General features: G+C 50.9%; 1 pseudogene; it reads right to left on the reverse strand.

Moving 5' to 3' along the window:
- Nucleotides 1-13,868: 13,868 nt before the first annotated feature.
- On the reverse strand, nt 13,869-14,353 carry LOC100355941 (peptidyl-prolyl cis-trans isomerase A pseudogene; annotated as a pseudogene).
- Nucleotides 14,354-14,699: the final 346 nt, after the last annotated feature.

Raw genomic sequence — 14,699 nt, forward strand, 5'->3', positions numbered from 1 at the left:
GTCCGGGTCTCCCATGTGGGTGGCAGGGACCCAAGCACTCCCCTGTTTTCCCAGGAGCATTAGAGGGAGCTGGATTGGAAGTGGAGGATGCAGCAACTCAGGCAGCGACTTATCCCTCTGCGCCACAGCACTGGTCCCTGTGTTCTTTTTTATATACAATCTTTTAAAGTTCATGGACACAATTCTAAGAATATAATAATTTTCCCTTCCTCCCCCGCCCCAGAAGATAATTTAAAGCTATACAGTTAATGTTTCCTTAACGAGGTTTTTTGCTTTGTTTTTGTTTGTGTTTTACTTCGTAGCAAGAGAAGCTTCCTGTTCCTTTGGCTCCAAGCGTAGATAAAAGTAGACTGAGCTCACAACTGAACAAACGGCCGCGTGCGTGAAGCACGCGGCCTGAGCCCAGCATTCCAACGCGTGCGTGAAGCACGCGGCCCGAGCCCAGCGTTCCAAGGATGTCGCTCCCCGTTCCTGCCTCTTGGCACCCTTGCTAGGAAGCACAGCCTGGGCTCCTCCCCAGAGCCAGCGACGGGAGGCTCAGATGAGGAGGGGGCTTCATCAGGAAGCACCCATGTGAGTTGGAAGGGGCCTTCAGAACACCTTACCAAGCCTCCGCTCACATGCGGTGCCAAAGATGGCAACCACTCCCTGGCTGCTTCCTGGGGCTGGGGGACTCTCCCTGGAGTATTCTCACTCCGGGCTGTGCCTTAGAACCTCCCAGAGTGATGTCAGGCCCCACCCCAGACCCATCAGCACTTCTTGGGTGTGGCCACTGCCGTATTTTTAATGTTCCTCCTGGCCAGTGGAATGGGCAGCCAGGATTGAGAACTGCCAGGAGACCCTCACTGGTGAGGCTCAGTTTCTCCTTCTGTGAGACGGGGCAATAAGAGTGCTGGCTTCTCAGGGCGGCTGTAGGCACTGAATGAGATAGTGAGTAGATGCAGGGACCTGTTGCAGGATCATTGCTCCATCAACATAAGCTATTGCCATCTCAATCAATTCTTTTTATCTGTCAATCCAGGAGACTGTCCCAATTTTATAGCTAAAGGAACTGGAGATCAGAAAGGAGGTTGGCTGTCACAAGAGGACACAACAATAATGAACAAAGCAAGGATTCACGACACTGGCAGCTGTCCCCAAACCCACTCCATCCACTGCCACCCTGGCTGAGCAAATGGAGCTGGGCCCTGAACTGTTGCAGTGGCCCCTGGAGGGAGACATTTGGGTTGTCAGCGTGGACCTGGGCCATCTTGGCTCACCTGCTTCTGCCCTGGAGCTTGACAGACTGAACCATGTCTTGAATCTCATTGACTTCATTTCGTCTTGCAGAAGGTTGTAGAATACCCTCCAATGTTCTGTGTGACCAGAGTCCTTTCTCAGTGAGTTTTAGAAAAGCAATGCCAACTGACACCCGTTTCTGTTATTAAGATGGTACAGTTTCTAAAGCGATCATGGCCTAGGACGCCCTCGCCTAGCTCCTGAGGGAGGATGAACTCAGACACTGGCTACATCTTATTTGTATTTGCTAAGTGGTTTCTGGAGAAGACAGAGAATTTGCTGACATCATGTCTACACCTTGACGGGTAACACTGATGTGGGGTAGCTAGGCCGGCAGCCCTATAGGTCCTCCTGAGCTGGAAGTCCCTACAGTCACAGGGTAATGTTATCCCTGTACTTGTCAGTCAAAATGCCCCCTTTCCTGGGATGCACCTGCTTCATCTTGGACCTCTGTGTGGAATTTATGGAGGTACCGTAAAATTCCCCGCTGACTTTATGCCTGTAGAGGCACCCCCCCAACCCCACACACACCCTCATTTAAGAGGCAGCAACTCGGGGGAGCCCCTTCTCTCTCGATCTCACTCACGGTGGGCTGTAGCAGGAGGTGCTACTCAGGTGCTATCTCCCTCCCCCGCCCTTCTACCTCCAGGCAATCCTCCAGCCCACTCATGACGGGTTTATCTCCATGTGGGGCAGCCCACACTCTCTCACTGTTCCGTAAACCCTGCTCCTGTGTGTGCGCCTGTGCAGATGTCTGTGTGTGAGGCAAGAACCTGGAGCTACACAAATACACTCGTGCCCACATCAGTACTGGGCATTGACCCACCATGTGGAGAAGCATCAGCCACGGGACCAGACGAAGCACCCTCAGAGAGGAGCCTGTTCATCACTAAGGAGTTGTCAGCAGAGCCTTGCCCCAGGCACCCTCTCCAAACCCCTCCTGGAGCCACGGCTGAAACCTTAGCTTTGCTGGGGTGGGCCAGGGAGGGGGAGCTAGGCCTGTAGCCCACCTCCTCTCATCTCTGTTGGCCCCTCTCTCTCCTGTATTTGGGAGCACTCACGTGTCCAGAGCCTTGAGCAAAGGAGAGCTGTGGCTGGGCTTGAGGAAGTCGCTGATGGGGAAAAGCTACCACATTCAGGGCTCCAAGTACTAAATACGACCAAGGGAGGATGCGCGTAACAGCGCTTTGCAAAGCAATCAGCTGGGATACAAGGGTACTTCAAAAAGTTCATGGAAAATGGAATTAAGTTTATTTTGGTGCGAAATTTTTGAAATCCAGGATAGTTTTTTCATAACACCTGACCCCTCACGTGATACCTACTTTCTGTGCCTGGCTTCTTTCACTTGGCACAGTATTCAGCAGGTCCATCCATGCTATCAAAATGAGAGGATTTCCTTCTTTATATACATACATATATACGTATATATATTCATTGAATTTTTAATGCAATCCTTTCACTCTCCCCCCTCCAAAGCCCCACAAAACCATTGAAAACTAAAGTACTGAAACAAGCATTATTGAGGGTCCACTAAATTTGTGCAGAATGTAGGGAAGAGGTGTCCCCTCTATTGTGAGGGCGCATAACCCAGTGAGCCTGCAGAACTGTAATTAATTATTGCCTGGCTCCAAAGAGCCTGTACGTTGTCTTAGCTTTCTTCTTGCTGCTTGTGGCAGTGTGGAATTAGATGGAAGGAAGCTGGGAAGATAAACCAGCCTTCCCTGGCCGGTGCACGGCACCTGCCTGGACACATACAAGGCACTCTGCTGCCCGGAGGAGAGGAGAGCCTGTCATTTTCGATGCTGAGGCAGAAGTAGGGGTTTCATCCTCCGATGCACACATCCTGTTGGCAGCATTTCGTCTCCCACCTGGCGCTGTGATTTAAATAGCATTGTATGTTTCGTTGAAAGGCCTGAGTGACGTCTGCCCTGGCGTCACTAGGCAACGAGGCGGCCCCTGTGCATCACGGGGCAGCTGTGTGCGTCACCGCCCTGCCCACAGTGCTCCTGGCTCTGATGCTATGCTCCCCTCAACCACCACAGACCACACTTTGCTGGCCATCTGATCTCACATGCAGCGACTTAATATTGCATTGAGACTCGAAGATGGTCACTGGCTACTTCATGGGACATCCGCACCTTGAGTACAGTGCCCCAGATTTCACCGTGCAAAGATCTGCTTGGTTCTGGCTCCTCCCGTAAGTGGGTCAGGGTAAATTTAGACAAGATCTTCAGTGGCTCTAAGAAGTCAGTTCAATTTGGACTTGACTTTTAAGGACGCAGTGTTCTCAGTGGGAGGGAAGATGCTCCTGCCTAGTTATTTGGAGTTTTTTCTTTTACCAGTATGGACTGGGCATGCCCTCACTCAGGCATGAGGTGGAGTCAACACAGCGAGAAGTGACCGGCGAGGGCCCTCTGGCCGGGGGAGTGAGGCTTTGTGGACACAGATGTCCCTTCTGCATACTCGGGCTTCGCCCGCACAGGCGGCTACCCCCGCAATCCTGCAGCCCGCCCATTGCCTCACCAGGGAAACATCTGCCTTGACAAGATCACGGCTGCTCCAACATAGGCTCACTAGCTGCTCCCCACCGAGGCTCTCAGAGGCCACGCCTTCCCCACCAGGCTCCCTGGAGGGGTGTCCAGGACACACTGACCCAGGCCCGGAGCTCTTCAGGCTCAAGGGAAAGCAATGACGAGAAGAGAGGGCCGTCAGATGCCTAACATCTCCCTTCTCCATCTTGGGTACACCGCCTCCAAGGAGACCATGATTGTTGGCTGGGCTTTCTATGTCCAAGTATGTTCATTAATAATAAACATAAGGGATCTGCAATGCCAGCATCCTTGATGGGCTCCGGTTCAGGTCCAGACTGCTCCACTTCCAATCCAGTTCCCTACTAATAGCCAGGCAAAGCAGCATAGAATGGCCCACATTTTTGGGCCCCTGCCACTCACATGGGAGACCAAAAGGAACTCCTGGCTCCTGGCTTCGGCTTGGCTCAACCCTGACCATAGTGGCCACCTGGGGAGACGTTTGCTGCAGTATTGATTTTCATTGGAAATTTTCAGTGGTGCACTTTGAAAATGCTGCCACGTGCATGGTTGTGAACAAAGCTGGGATAATCTGAAGCCTTTGCAGCAGACCTCATGGGTGGCATGAGGACAGAGACGTGGCCGCTGTCCACAGTGGCCAGTGGCCAGGGGCCAAGAGCGCTGCTGTGCTGACGTTTGCCAACTTCTGTGCTTCTGTAAGATGAAACTTTGTGAAGAGCAGGTGAGCCACAGGAAGCAGCCCATTTTATTAAATCTTCCAGGAACTGTAGCACATGCATGTTTCCTTCTTGTCTGCATCCCTACTCTCCAATATCCGCCCTTCTATTAACTATGCAAGTCAAGCCTCATGAAGAGTTTATGGTTAGTTACTAGATAACAAAGAGCTTGAACTAGGGTGTTTTTAAATTCCTGGGTTTTTTGACAGGCAGAGTTAGACAGTGAGAGAGAGAGATGGAGAGAAAGGTTTTCCTTCGTTGGTTCACCCCCCAAATGACCGCTATGGCCAGCGCACTGTGCCGATCCGAAGCCAGGAGCCAGGTGCTTCCTCCTGGTCTCCCATGCTTCCATGCGGGTGCAGGGCCCAAGCACTTGGACCATCCTCCACTGCACTCCCGGGCCACAGCAGAGAGCTGGACTGGAAGAGGAGCAACTGGGGCAGAACCGGCACCCCAACCGGGACTAGAACCCGGAGTACTGGCGCCACAGGTGGAGGATTAGCCTAGTGAGCCACAGCGCCAGCCCTAAATTCCTGAGTTTTAAGATACTGTTGAAGCTTAATAACTTTAGGTTCTATCTTGCCAGCTAAGTCAAATGATAAAGAGATGTTCACAGTCTCTGCCTCAATGCCTCACTCAACTCTTTACTATTATTGTTGTTGTTGTTGTTGATTTCTTTTTTTAAAGATTTATTTATTTATTTGAAAGAGTTACAGAGAGAGGGAGAGAGAGAGAAAGAGGGAGAGAGAGAAGGGGGGGGGAGAGAGGGAGAGATCTATCCACTGCTTCACTCCCTAGATGGTCACAAAGATGGTCAGTTCCTTCCTCCAGGTCTCCTACGTGGGTGGAAGGGGCCCAAGCACTTGGGCCATTATCTCCTGCTTTGCCTAGGCCATTAGCAGGGAGCTGGATTGGAAGTGGAGCAGCTGGAACATGAACCAGCGCACATGTGGGATGCTGGTGTCACAGGCGGTGGCTTTAACCACTACGCCACAGTGCTGGCCATGTTGTTACCGTGTTGTGGTATAGTGGGGTAAGCTGTAGTCTGTGATGCCAGCATCCCATATGGGTACCAGTTCATGTCCCATCTGCTCCACTTCCAATCCAGCTCCCTGATAATGTGTCTGGGAAAGCAGTGGAAGATGGACCAAGTGCTTGGGCCCCTGCACCCATGTGGGAGACTAGGAAGAAGCTCAGGGCTCCCAGCTTTAGCCTGACCCTGACCCTGACCCAGCCCCAGTCATTGCAGCCATTTGGAGAGTGAATCAGTGGATGGACAATGTCTTCTCTGTCTCACCTTCTCTCTCGCTCTAATTCGTATTTCAAAGAAATTAACAAATCTTTTTTTAAAGATTTATTTATTTATTAAAAGTCAGAGTTACACAAATAGAAGGAGAAGCAGAGAGAGAGAGGTCTTCCATCTGCTGGTTCACTCCCCAATTGGCTGCGATGGCCGGAGCTGCGCCGATCTGAAGCCAGGAGCCAGGAGCTTCTTCTCAGTCTTCCATACAGGTGCAGGGGCCCAAGGACTTGGGCCATCTTCTACTGCTTTCCCAGGCCATAGCAGAGAGCTGTATGGGAAGTGGAGTAGCTGGGACTCGAACTGGCACCTATATGGGATGAAGGCACTGCAGGCAGCAGCTTTACCTGCTATGCTACAGCGCCGGCCCTAGAAATTAAAAATCTTAAAGAAAAATTTCTTGGCATTTTTTCAGTCATCCCTCTGGTTGCCTTCATTCATCTGGCATTCATTTAGTCTCTTGCTCACATTGGCATACTGGTTGTTAAGAGATTTCCGGCTGGCACCGCGGCTCACTAGGCTAATCCTCCACCTGCGGCGCCAGCACCCCGGGTTCTAGTCCCGGTTGGGGCGCTGGATTCTGTCCCAGTTGCTCCTCTTTCAGTCCAGCTCTATGCTGGGACCCAGGAAGGCAGTGGAGGATGGTCCAAGTGCTTGGGCCTTGCACCCGCATGGGAGACTAGGAGAAGCACCTGGCTCCTGGCTTCAGATCGGTGTAGCACGCCAGCCGTGGTGGCCATTTGGAGGGGTGAACCAATGGAAGGGAGACCTTTCTCTCTGTCTCCCAGTGGGGTCAGAATTGTGGTACAGTGGGTTAAGCCATGGCCTACAATGCCAGCATCCCTTCTGAGCACTGGTTTGAGTCCCAGTTGCTCCACTTCTGAACCAGCTCCCTGCTAATGCACCCAGGAAGACAACAAAAGATGGCTGTAGTGCTTGGGCCTTTGCCACCCACCTGAGAGACCCAAATGGAGTTCCAGGCTCTGGGCTTTGGCCTGGCCCAGCCCCAGCCATTGCAGTAATTTGGGGAGTTAACCAGCTGATGAAAGATCTGTCTCTCACTCTCTTTGTAACTGTGCATTTCAAATAAACAAATAGATCTCTTTTTTTTTTAATAAGACTTATTTATTTATTTGAAAGGCAGAGTTACAGAGAGGCAGAGGCAGAGAGATGGCTGCAATGGCCGGAGTTGCGCTGATCTGAAGCCAGGAGCCAGCAGCTTCTTGCAGGTCTCCCATGTGGGTGCAGGGGCCCAAGCATGTGGGCCATCTTCTACTGCTTTCCCAGAGCATAGCAGAGAGATGGATCAGAAGTGGAGCAGCCAGGACTCGAACTGGTGCCCATACAGGATGCCGACACTGCAACTTTATCTGCTATGCCACAGCGCCAGCCCCTAAATAAATAGATTGAGAGACAGAGAGAGAGAGAAGTCTCTCTCCAGTGCATTTGAGTCCCAGCACCTATTCCGATTCCAGCTTCTACTGATGCACACCCTGGGAGGCAGCGTTTGATGACACAGGTGCTTGCGTCCCTGCCACCCACATGAGAAATCCAGATTGAGGTCCCAGCTTCCACTTTGGGCGTGGCCCCTTCCCCAGCTGTTGTAGTCACCTGGGGAGTGAACCAGGGGATGGAAGAACTCTTTGTATCTGTCTCTGTCTCTTTTTTCTCTGCCTTTCAAATAAATAAATAAAAATTTAAAAAAGAGAGCTCCCCAGTGCATTCTCCTGGCTCAGACTTAGAGATAACTTGGGTAGAAAGGAGAGGGTGTTGTGAAGAAGTTTGCCTGGGAAGCCCTGTCTGATAACAGACCCGTGGCTCTCACAGAAGAACAGCCACTTGGTAAACCTGCACCTGACACTGGCAGTTGTCCTCCATCTAAGATGTCCTCAGAACAAAGTGTCACCCCACCACCACCACCAAAGTCACAATTCCCCACTAAGTGGACCAGCCCTGCCTTTGAGGGAGTCACAGCTGTGGCCACACAACCACCCTACACCAAGTAGCTGAGGACAAGGTGCCTCCTCCCTCCAAGGCACCTCCTGCTCATGGGTGGAACATCAAGATCCCAGGGGTTGGCCGGCGCCGCGGCTCACTAGGCTAATCCTCCGCCTTGTGGTGCCAGCACACTGGGTTCTAGTCCCGGTCGGGGGGCCGGATTCTGTCCTGGTTGCTCCTTTTCCAGGCCAGCTCTCTGTTATGGCCAGGGAGTGCACCTTTCTCTCTGTCTCTCTCTCTCACTGTCCACTCTGCCTGTCCAAAAAAAAAAAATCCCAGGGGCAGGATGGCTGCTGTTTTGTATCACTTGCTCTTTCTCATATGCATGAAGTACACAAGAGGTAAGAACCATTCAGGTTAGGGGCTGGTGCTGTGGTGCAGCAGGTTAAAGCCCCAGCCTGCAGCACCTGCATCCCATATGGGTGCCGGTTCAAGTCCCAGCTACTCCTCTTCCAATCCAGCTCTCTGCTATGGCCTGGGAAAGCAGTAAAAGTTGGCCCAAGTCCTTGGGCCCCTGCACCCATGTGGGAGACCCGGAAGAACCTCCTGGCTCCTGGCTTCTGATTAGCTCAGCTCTGGCCGTTGCAGTCATTTACGGAGTGAACCAGCAGAATGAAAGAACTCTCTTTCTGGCTCTACCTCTCTCTGTAACTCTGTCTTTCAAATAAGTAAAATAATAATGGAACTGTTCATGCGAGCCTGTTGTGCCATCTCCAACTCTACATGGAACAGAGATCCAACCATATCTACTTCCCTTCCAACTTTTGATCACACACTGTTGCAAAATGACCCCCAGGAGACTTGCACCACAGCAGGCATCCCTCTTGTATGTGTGTGGCCACGCTTTTCAATCAATCCAGCTACGCTATTATTAAACTGAAGTTTAAAGTCTAGCCACAGATCCACACTGTGTCCAAAATTCACTCAGTTAGCATTAATTGTCAGCTAAACAGCAAGTATTTATTAGCCATCTACTACATTCCACTCGGTTCCAGTGATACGGAGATGACTAAATTCTTGTCTCAAGGAGCTCCTGAGAGTCCAGTGGAAGAGAAAGGCATACTTTCCCGTTCACCATGGCAGAAGCTCCTATGTGTGCACAGAGAGGGAAATTTTTTCCTTGGGGGCAGAAAATTCAAATAAAAGTGAACCAAATGAAGACGTCATTTTCTCGGGGAAGTTAACCCATCTAGTCCGCACTGGGGCATGAGTGTTGGTTGACTCAGTGTAACCCTTCTCATCCATTCTTTCCCTATGAATCAATCTTCCTTCCTTCCTTCCTTCCTTCCTTCCTTCCTTCCTTCCTTCCTTCCTTCCTTCCTTCCTTCTTTCTTCTTTCTTTCTTTCTTTCTTTCTTTCTTTCTTTCTTTCTTTCTTTCTTTCTTTCTTTCTTTCTTTCTTTTGACAGGCAGAGTTAGACAGCAAGAAAAAGAGAGAGACAGAGAGAAAGGTCTTCCTTTTTCATTGGTTCACCCCCCAAGTGGCCGCTACATTGCAGCTGGTACATTGTGGCTGGCGCACTGCACCTATCCAAAGCCAGGAGCCAGGTGCTTCCTCCTGGTCTCCCATGCGGGTGCAGGGCCCAAGGACCTGGGCCATCCTTCACTTCCCTCCAGAGCCACAGCAGAGAGCTGACCTGGAAGAGGAACAACTGGGACAGAATCCAGTGCCCCGGCCGGGACTAGAACCCAGGGTGCCGGTGCCGCAGGCGGAGAATTAGCCTAGTGAGAAACCTTTAATCCAGAGCTTTCTGAAGGTGACAGAATGGTTTGTTGAGATTGAATTTGTATGTAAATGAGGAGGCACCCCTAGGAGTCAGTGAGTGCATCGGAAACTCTGGCTGCACGTCAGAGCCTCCGTCTCACCTAGGCAGTGTGGCGGAGGGCACCCTGTGAACCCCCTCTCAGTCTCAGCCCCGCTTCCCTGTCAGTTCTGGTTTCTTGGAGCCTTCTCTTGGTGCAACAACTGGAAAACCGTCTTTGTCCCTTGATCTCTTTGAGCTCACGTGCACGCCTTCCGTCGCTGCACCAGGCACCCGCTGCAAAGCCGCAGCTGAGTGCTCTACCTGCTGTCATGACTCCCCCTGCAGAGTCAGTGGGCTTGGGAAACCAGTGCTCTCTGGCCTGTAGCCACAGTGATGAGAGAAGCAGAGCATCCCTTGGGAATCTGATCTGCAAAGACTGCTCATCACAGCGGATAATTTCCCCGTATCCCGGGGAAGAACAGGTCTCCATGTGAGTCTGGATCACCTCATGATGTGTATTGCATGGGCCACAGATGCTGGAAAGAGAGCATGAACAGAGAAGGAAATGACACCAAAGGAGAATACGGAAGAAACAGACTGAGGCCTCAATGAGGTTGAAATGCCAACCGAACAAGGAAATGAGTGCTTGATTGAAGTGGATGTGAACATTAGGATGGAGATTATCTGTGAGGGACAGAAAGCCAGAAAGTCTTAGTCAAGATTGAGGCTTATTTCTTCTCACAGAAATGCAGGCAATGCAGGTCTACATAGCGCGCCGCGATCATAAGGAACCCAGGTCCTTCCTATATGCATACTGTAGCTCCCCACTCCTAATGGTCCCCACTCATGGTCCAAAATGGCTGCTCAACTCTCTGTCATCACATCCTTATTCCACCCAGCAAGAGGGAGGTGGGAGTAAAGAATGAACTGCCCACTTTCTATGAGGACGGTTCAGAAGCTGTGTGCGCCACTTCTGCCTATGTCCCATTAAACTAGAACTTAGCACATCACCACACCCAGCTACAGGCGAAGCTAGGAAATGCAGGCTCTATATTCTGGACAATTCTATGCCCTCCGATGACAACTGTGGGCTTTCTAGCAGTCTCTGCAAGTGACCTGAGGAAAACAATGACGTTTAAGATCTCAGAGCTGACACGTTCAGATGATGACACAGTGAAGGAAAGGACTTCAGGGGTAGGTGGCTGACCGGGGTCAGAGTGAAGGTCATCGACATTTTGAAGTCAAGCAAAGATGAGGCTTACCAACCGGATGGGGGTTAATACTGCAGAAGGTGAAACTGCACAGGCTGATGGGAGAGTTATGAAGAAGAGGAAGATGCTGAGGCCACAGAGGAGACTGTAGCTGCAGGGATGTCTCGCAGCCACACAGGCCGCTGACTTAACCCTCTAAGTCCCAAGGCTTCAACTCTGCAACTACTTCATGGATAGAGTATTCATTGCAAAATTGCCATCATCAGTATGTATTGCTCACTTTAAGTCTCTCTCTCTCTCTTTTTTTTTTTTTTTTTTTTTTTGACAGGCAGAGTGGACAGTGAGAGAGAGAGACAGAGAGAAAGGTCTTCCTTTGCCGTTGGTTCACCCTCCAATGCCCGCCGCGGCCGGCGCACCGTGCTGATCTGAAGCCAGGAGCCACGTGCTTATTCTGGTCTCCCATGTGGGTGCAGGGCCCAAGCACTTGGGCCATCCTCCACTGCACTCCCTGGCCACAGCAGAAAGCTGGCCTGGAAGAGGGGCAACCAGGACAGAATCCGGCGCCCTGACCGGGACTCAAGCCTGGTGTGCCGGCGCCACAGGCAGAGGATTAGCCTATTGAGCCACGGCGCCTGCCTCACTTTAAGTCTTTATAGGTGTCCTGTGTATAGCACAATTGGGACATCGTGGGTTAAGGAGTCAGGAGCCCTCTCTGCTAGTCCCTTCCAATGGCTCACGGCACTGGAGACAGTGCACACACACTTAATAAATACAAGTTGAGTGAGTGACTCACAGACATTCATGGATCCCAGAAGATAATCAAATATGTCCTTTTCTCCAAGAGCTTCCGCTGAGTCAGCATTAAGAAAATGACAAATAGTCTTTCTGGTGTGCTACAACATCTTGGCATCAGCCTGGCTGTGGCTCGTTTAAAAGATGCTACCTGTTCTTTGAAGATTAAAAATCGTCAAGGGGGAAAATATGTAAAAATCAAGAAAAAATAGGGAATTTTCTGTGTCATTGTGCTGCTGTAGTATCTGAGAATAGGCCCAACAGTTAGAGTGCAACGTGTGTTTTGGAAATAGCTAATCAGAAGGGGTTTCATCCTGTATTCATTACTAGATCCCAGAGACAATTGCTGCCTTGGAGAGAGAGGGGAAAAGCAATTTAAAAAAAAAGAAAAGAAAAAAAAATTTATGTATTTATATGAAAGGCAGAGTGACAGATAGAGAAAGAGTGACAGAGAGAGGCATCACTTCCCAGATGCCTGCCACAGCCAGGGCTGGGCCAGGCTGAAGCCAGGAGCCTGGAACTCCAGCTGGGTTTCCCACATTAGTGGCAGGGGCCCAAGATCTTGCACCATCATTTGCTGCCTTCCCAGGCACATTAGCAGGAAGTCGAATCAAAACCGGAGTGGCTGGGTATTGAACTGGTGCTCTTGACAAAGGGATGCCAATATCACAAGCAGCGGCTGTAGCACCAGGCCATGTGAAGATGGAGAGCAAACCTGCTGGCTTCCACATGAGCAGCACGTGGAAAAGGCCCTCATCCAAGCAGCCCGGAGGGTCCGAGGGTCCCCTGGGTGCTTGCACATCGTGTCTTGGATGAGCCACAGCGGCGGCCTCACTGCCACTTGTTTTTCTCTGCCTCCCTCCCTCCAACAGCTGGCTGCCCTCTCCCCCACTCCGGGCAGCGTTGATCTGCTCAGTGCGAGGGTGAGGAAGACAAGCAGGTGAAGCGTGGCCAGCTGGGATGCAGTCAGAATCCTGACCCCGCCTCGTCTGGGTCTAAACGGAGACTTGGGCCAGCAAGGGCGTGGTCCACTGCAAGGCTGGGGAAGAGATTTCCACTGTGCTCGTGGTGCGGAGATGCCACCTGTGCCTGGGAGCAGGATCCTGCTCCCTCCTTCCCTCCCTCCCATCCTCCCATCCTTCTCTCTTCTTCTCCTTTTCAGATGAGACTTGTAGGTATATGTGTCAAGCTTATATCCACAGCAGGACAGGAAACAAGTCTTCAGTTCTCCTAAGCTTACATTCCAAAGCAAATTTTATTTCTTTTCTTTATCAACAACAAAATCTAGATAAGAACGGAATAATAGGGGCTGGTGCTGTGGCGCAGGGGGTTAACGCCCTGGCCTGAAGTGTCGGCATCCCATATGGGCACCGGTTTGAGACCTGGCTGCTCCTCTTCTGATCCAGTTCTCTGCTATGGCCTGGGAAAGCAGTAGAAGATGGCCCAAGTCCTTGGGCCCCTGCACCTGTATGGAAGACCGAGAAGAAGCTCCTGGCCCCTGGCTTTGGATCAGCTCAGCTCCTGCCATTGCAGCCAATTGGAGAGTGAACCATCGGATGGAAGACCTCTCTATGTCTCTGCCTCTGCCTCTTCTCTCTCTGTGTAACTCTGACTTTCAAATAAATAAATAAATCTTTTTTTTAAAAAAAAAAAGAATGTAATAAAAGCACTTATGTATCCACCATTCGAAATGCAGAGCTCACATCTGTCAACATTTATATGCTCTATAAATTACAGTTGATTTCATTTCTTACAGTGGTTATGGTCTTTTATTGCTATTTACGTTTTTAGTTCATATTCATCACTTTAACCTCTGCAATCCCACTGGGCCTGGAGGGTAGGGGGAGTTAGGAGAACATGGAACTGGAAGACTGCAGTGATAGTACAGTTAGAGGATGTCCCGAGCAGATGGGATGGCCGAGTGCTCTCCCGAGCTACAGAAGGAATGATCTGGTGGTTGAGATAAAACAAATCAATTGTGGCCGGCTCTGTGGTGTAGTAAATTAAGCCGCTGCCTGCGGCACTGGCATCCCTTATGGGTGCCGGTTCATGTCCCAGCAGCTCCTCTTCTGATCCTGCTCTCTGCTATGGCCTGGGAAAGCAGTAGAAGATGGCCTGAATGCTTGGGGCCCTGCACCTGCGTGGGAGACCCGGAAGAAGCTCCTGGTTCCTGACTTCGAATCGTGCAGCCCCAGCCATTGAAGCCATTTGGGGAGTGAACCAGCGGATGGAGACCCTTTCTTTCTATCTCTCCAACTCTCAAATAAATAAATAAAATATTTAAAAAAAAGATGAGTTGTATGGGAGTTGTCCCCAGTTGGCAATGGTCATCTTCTTGCTGCTCTTGCCATTCTCAGACCCTCAGTGCTCCATGCTTCCATGGTGCCATCTCCTCCTTCACTCTGCCAAGACCACATGCTTGCCACCCCGCCATTCCATCTGGGAACCCTTTTTGTTGGGCCCAGCATTTGCCATGGCCAAGATGTCAGGACCTGCATGCTTCAGGATGAAGTTCTCATCCTCGAATTTCTCTCCACAGATGGACTTGCCCCCAGTGCCATTACAGCGTGTGAAGTTCCCGCCCTGGCACATAAACCCTGGAATAATCCTGGGACACAGGAACCTTTATTACCAAATCCATTTTCTCCGGTGCTCAGAGCACGGACGTCTTCTGCTGCCTTTGGAACTTGGCCTGCAAACAGCTTGAAGGCGACGCAGCCCAAAGGCTCGCTGTCATTGATGGCAATGCCGGTAGAATTAACCATGGCTGATGGCAAGCAGGGGCAGGCGACAACAGCGTGTGCAAAGCAGTGTTTACGTTCTGTAGAGTTTTCATGAACACTAGAGTAGCAAATACTGAATCAGTGCTCCCGGGGAAAATGAGGGTGAGCTCCCTGGGAACCTCTGGGTATGTGTCCGTGAATAGAATGTGGATATGGTTTTGTAGGGTTTACAAAGGTTTTACGTAAGCAGTGTTGTACTGTTCTGATGTTCCACAATTTGCTTTATCCGCTTAATTGTATGTTTACAACAGCCAGGGCTAGGCTAGGCTGAAACCAGGAGCCTGGAACCCCCTCTGGGTCTCCCACATGGGTGGCAGGGGCCCAACAC

The sequence above is a fragment of the Oryctolagus cuniculus genome, chromosome 10 (assembly GCF_964237555.1).
Source record: "Oryctolagus cuniculus chromosome 10, mOryCun1.1, whole genome shotgun sequence".
In the NCBI taxonomy this organism is placed as follows: domain Eukaryota; kingdom Metazoa; phylum Chordata; class Mammalia; order Lagomorpha; family Leporidae; genus Oryctolagus; species Oryctolagus cuniculus.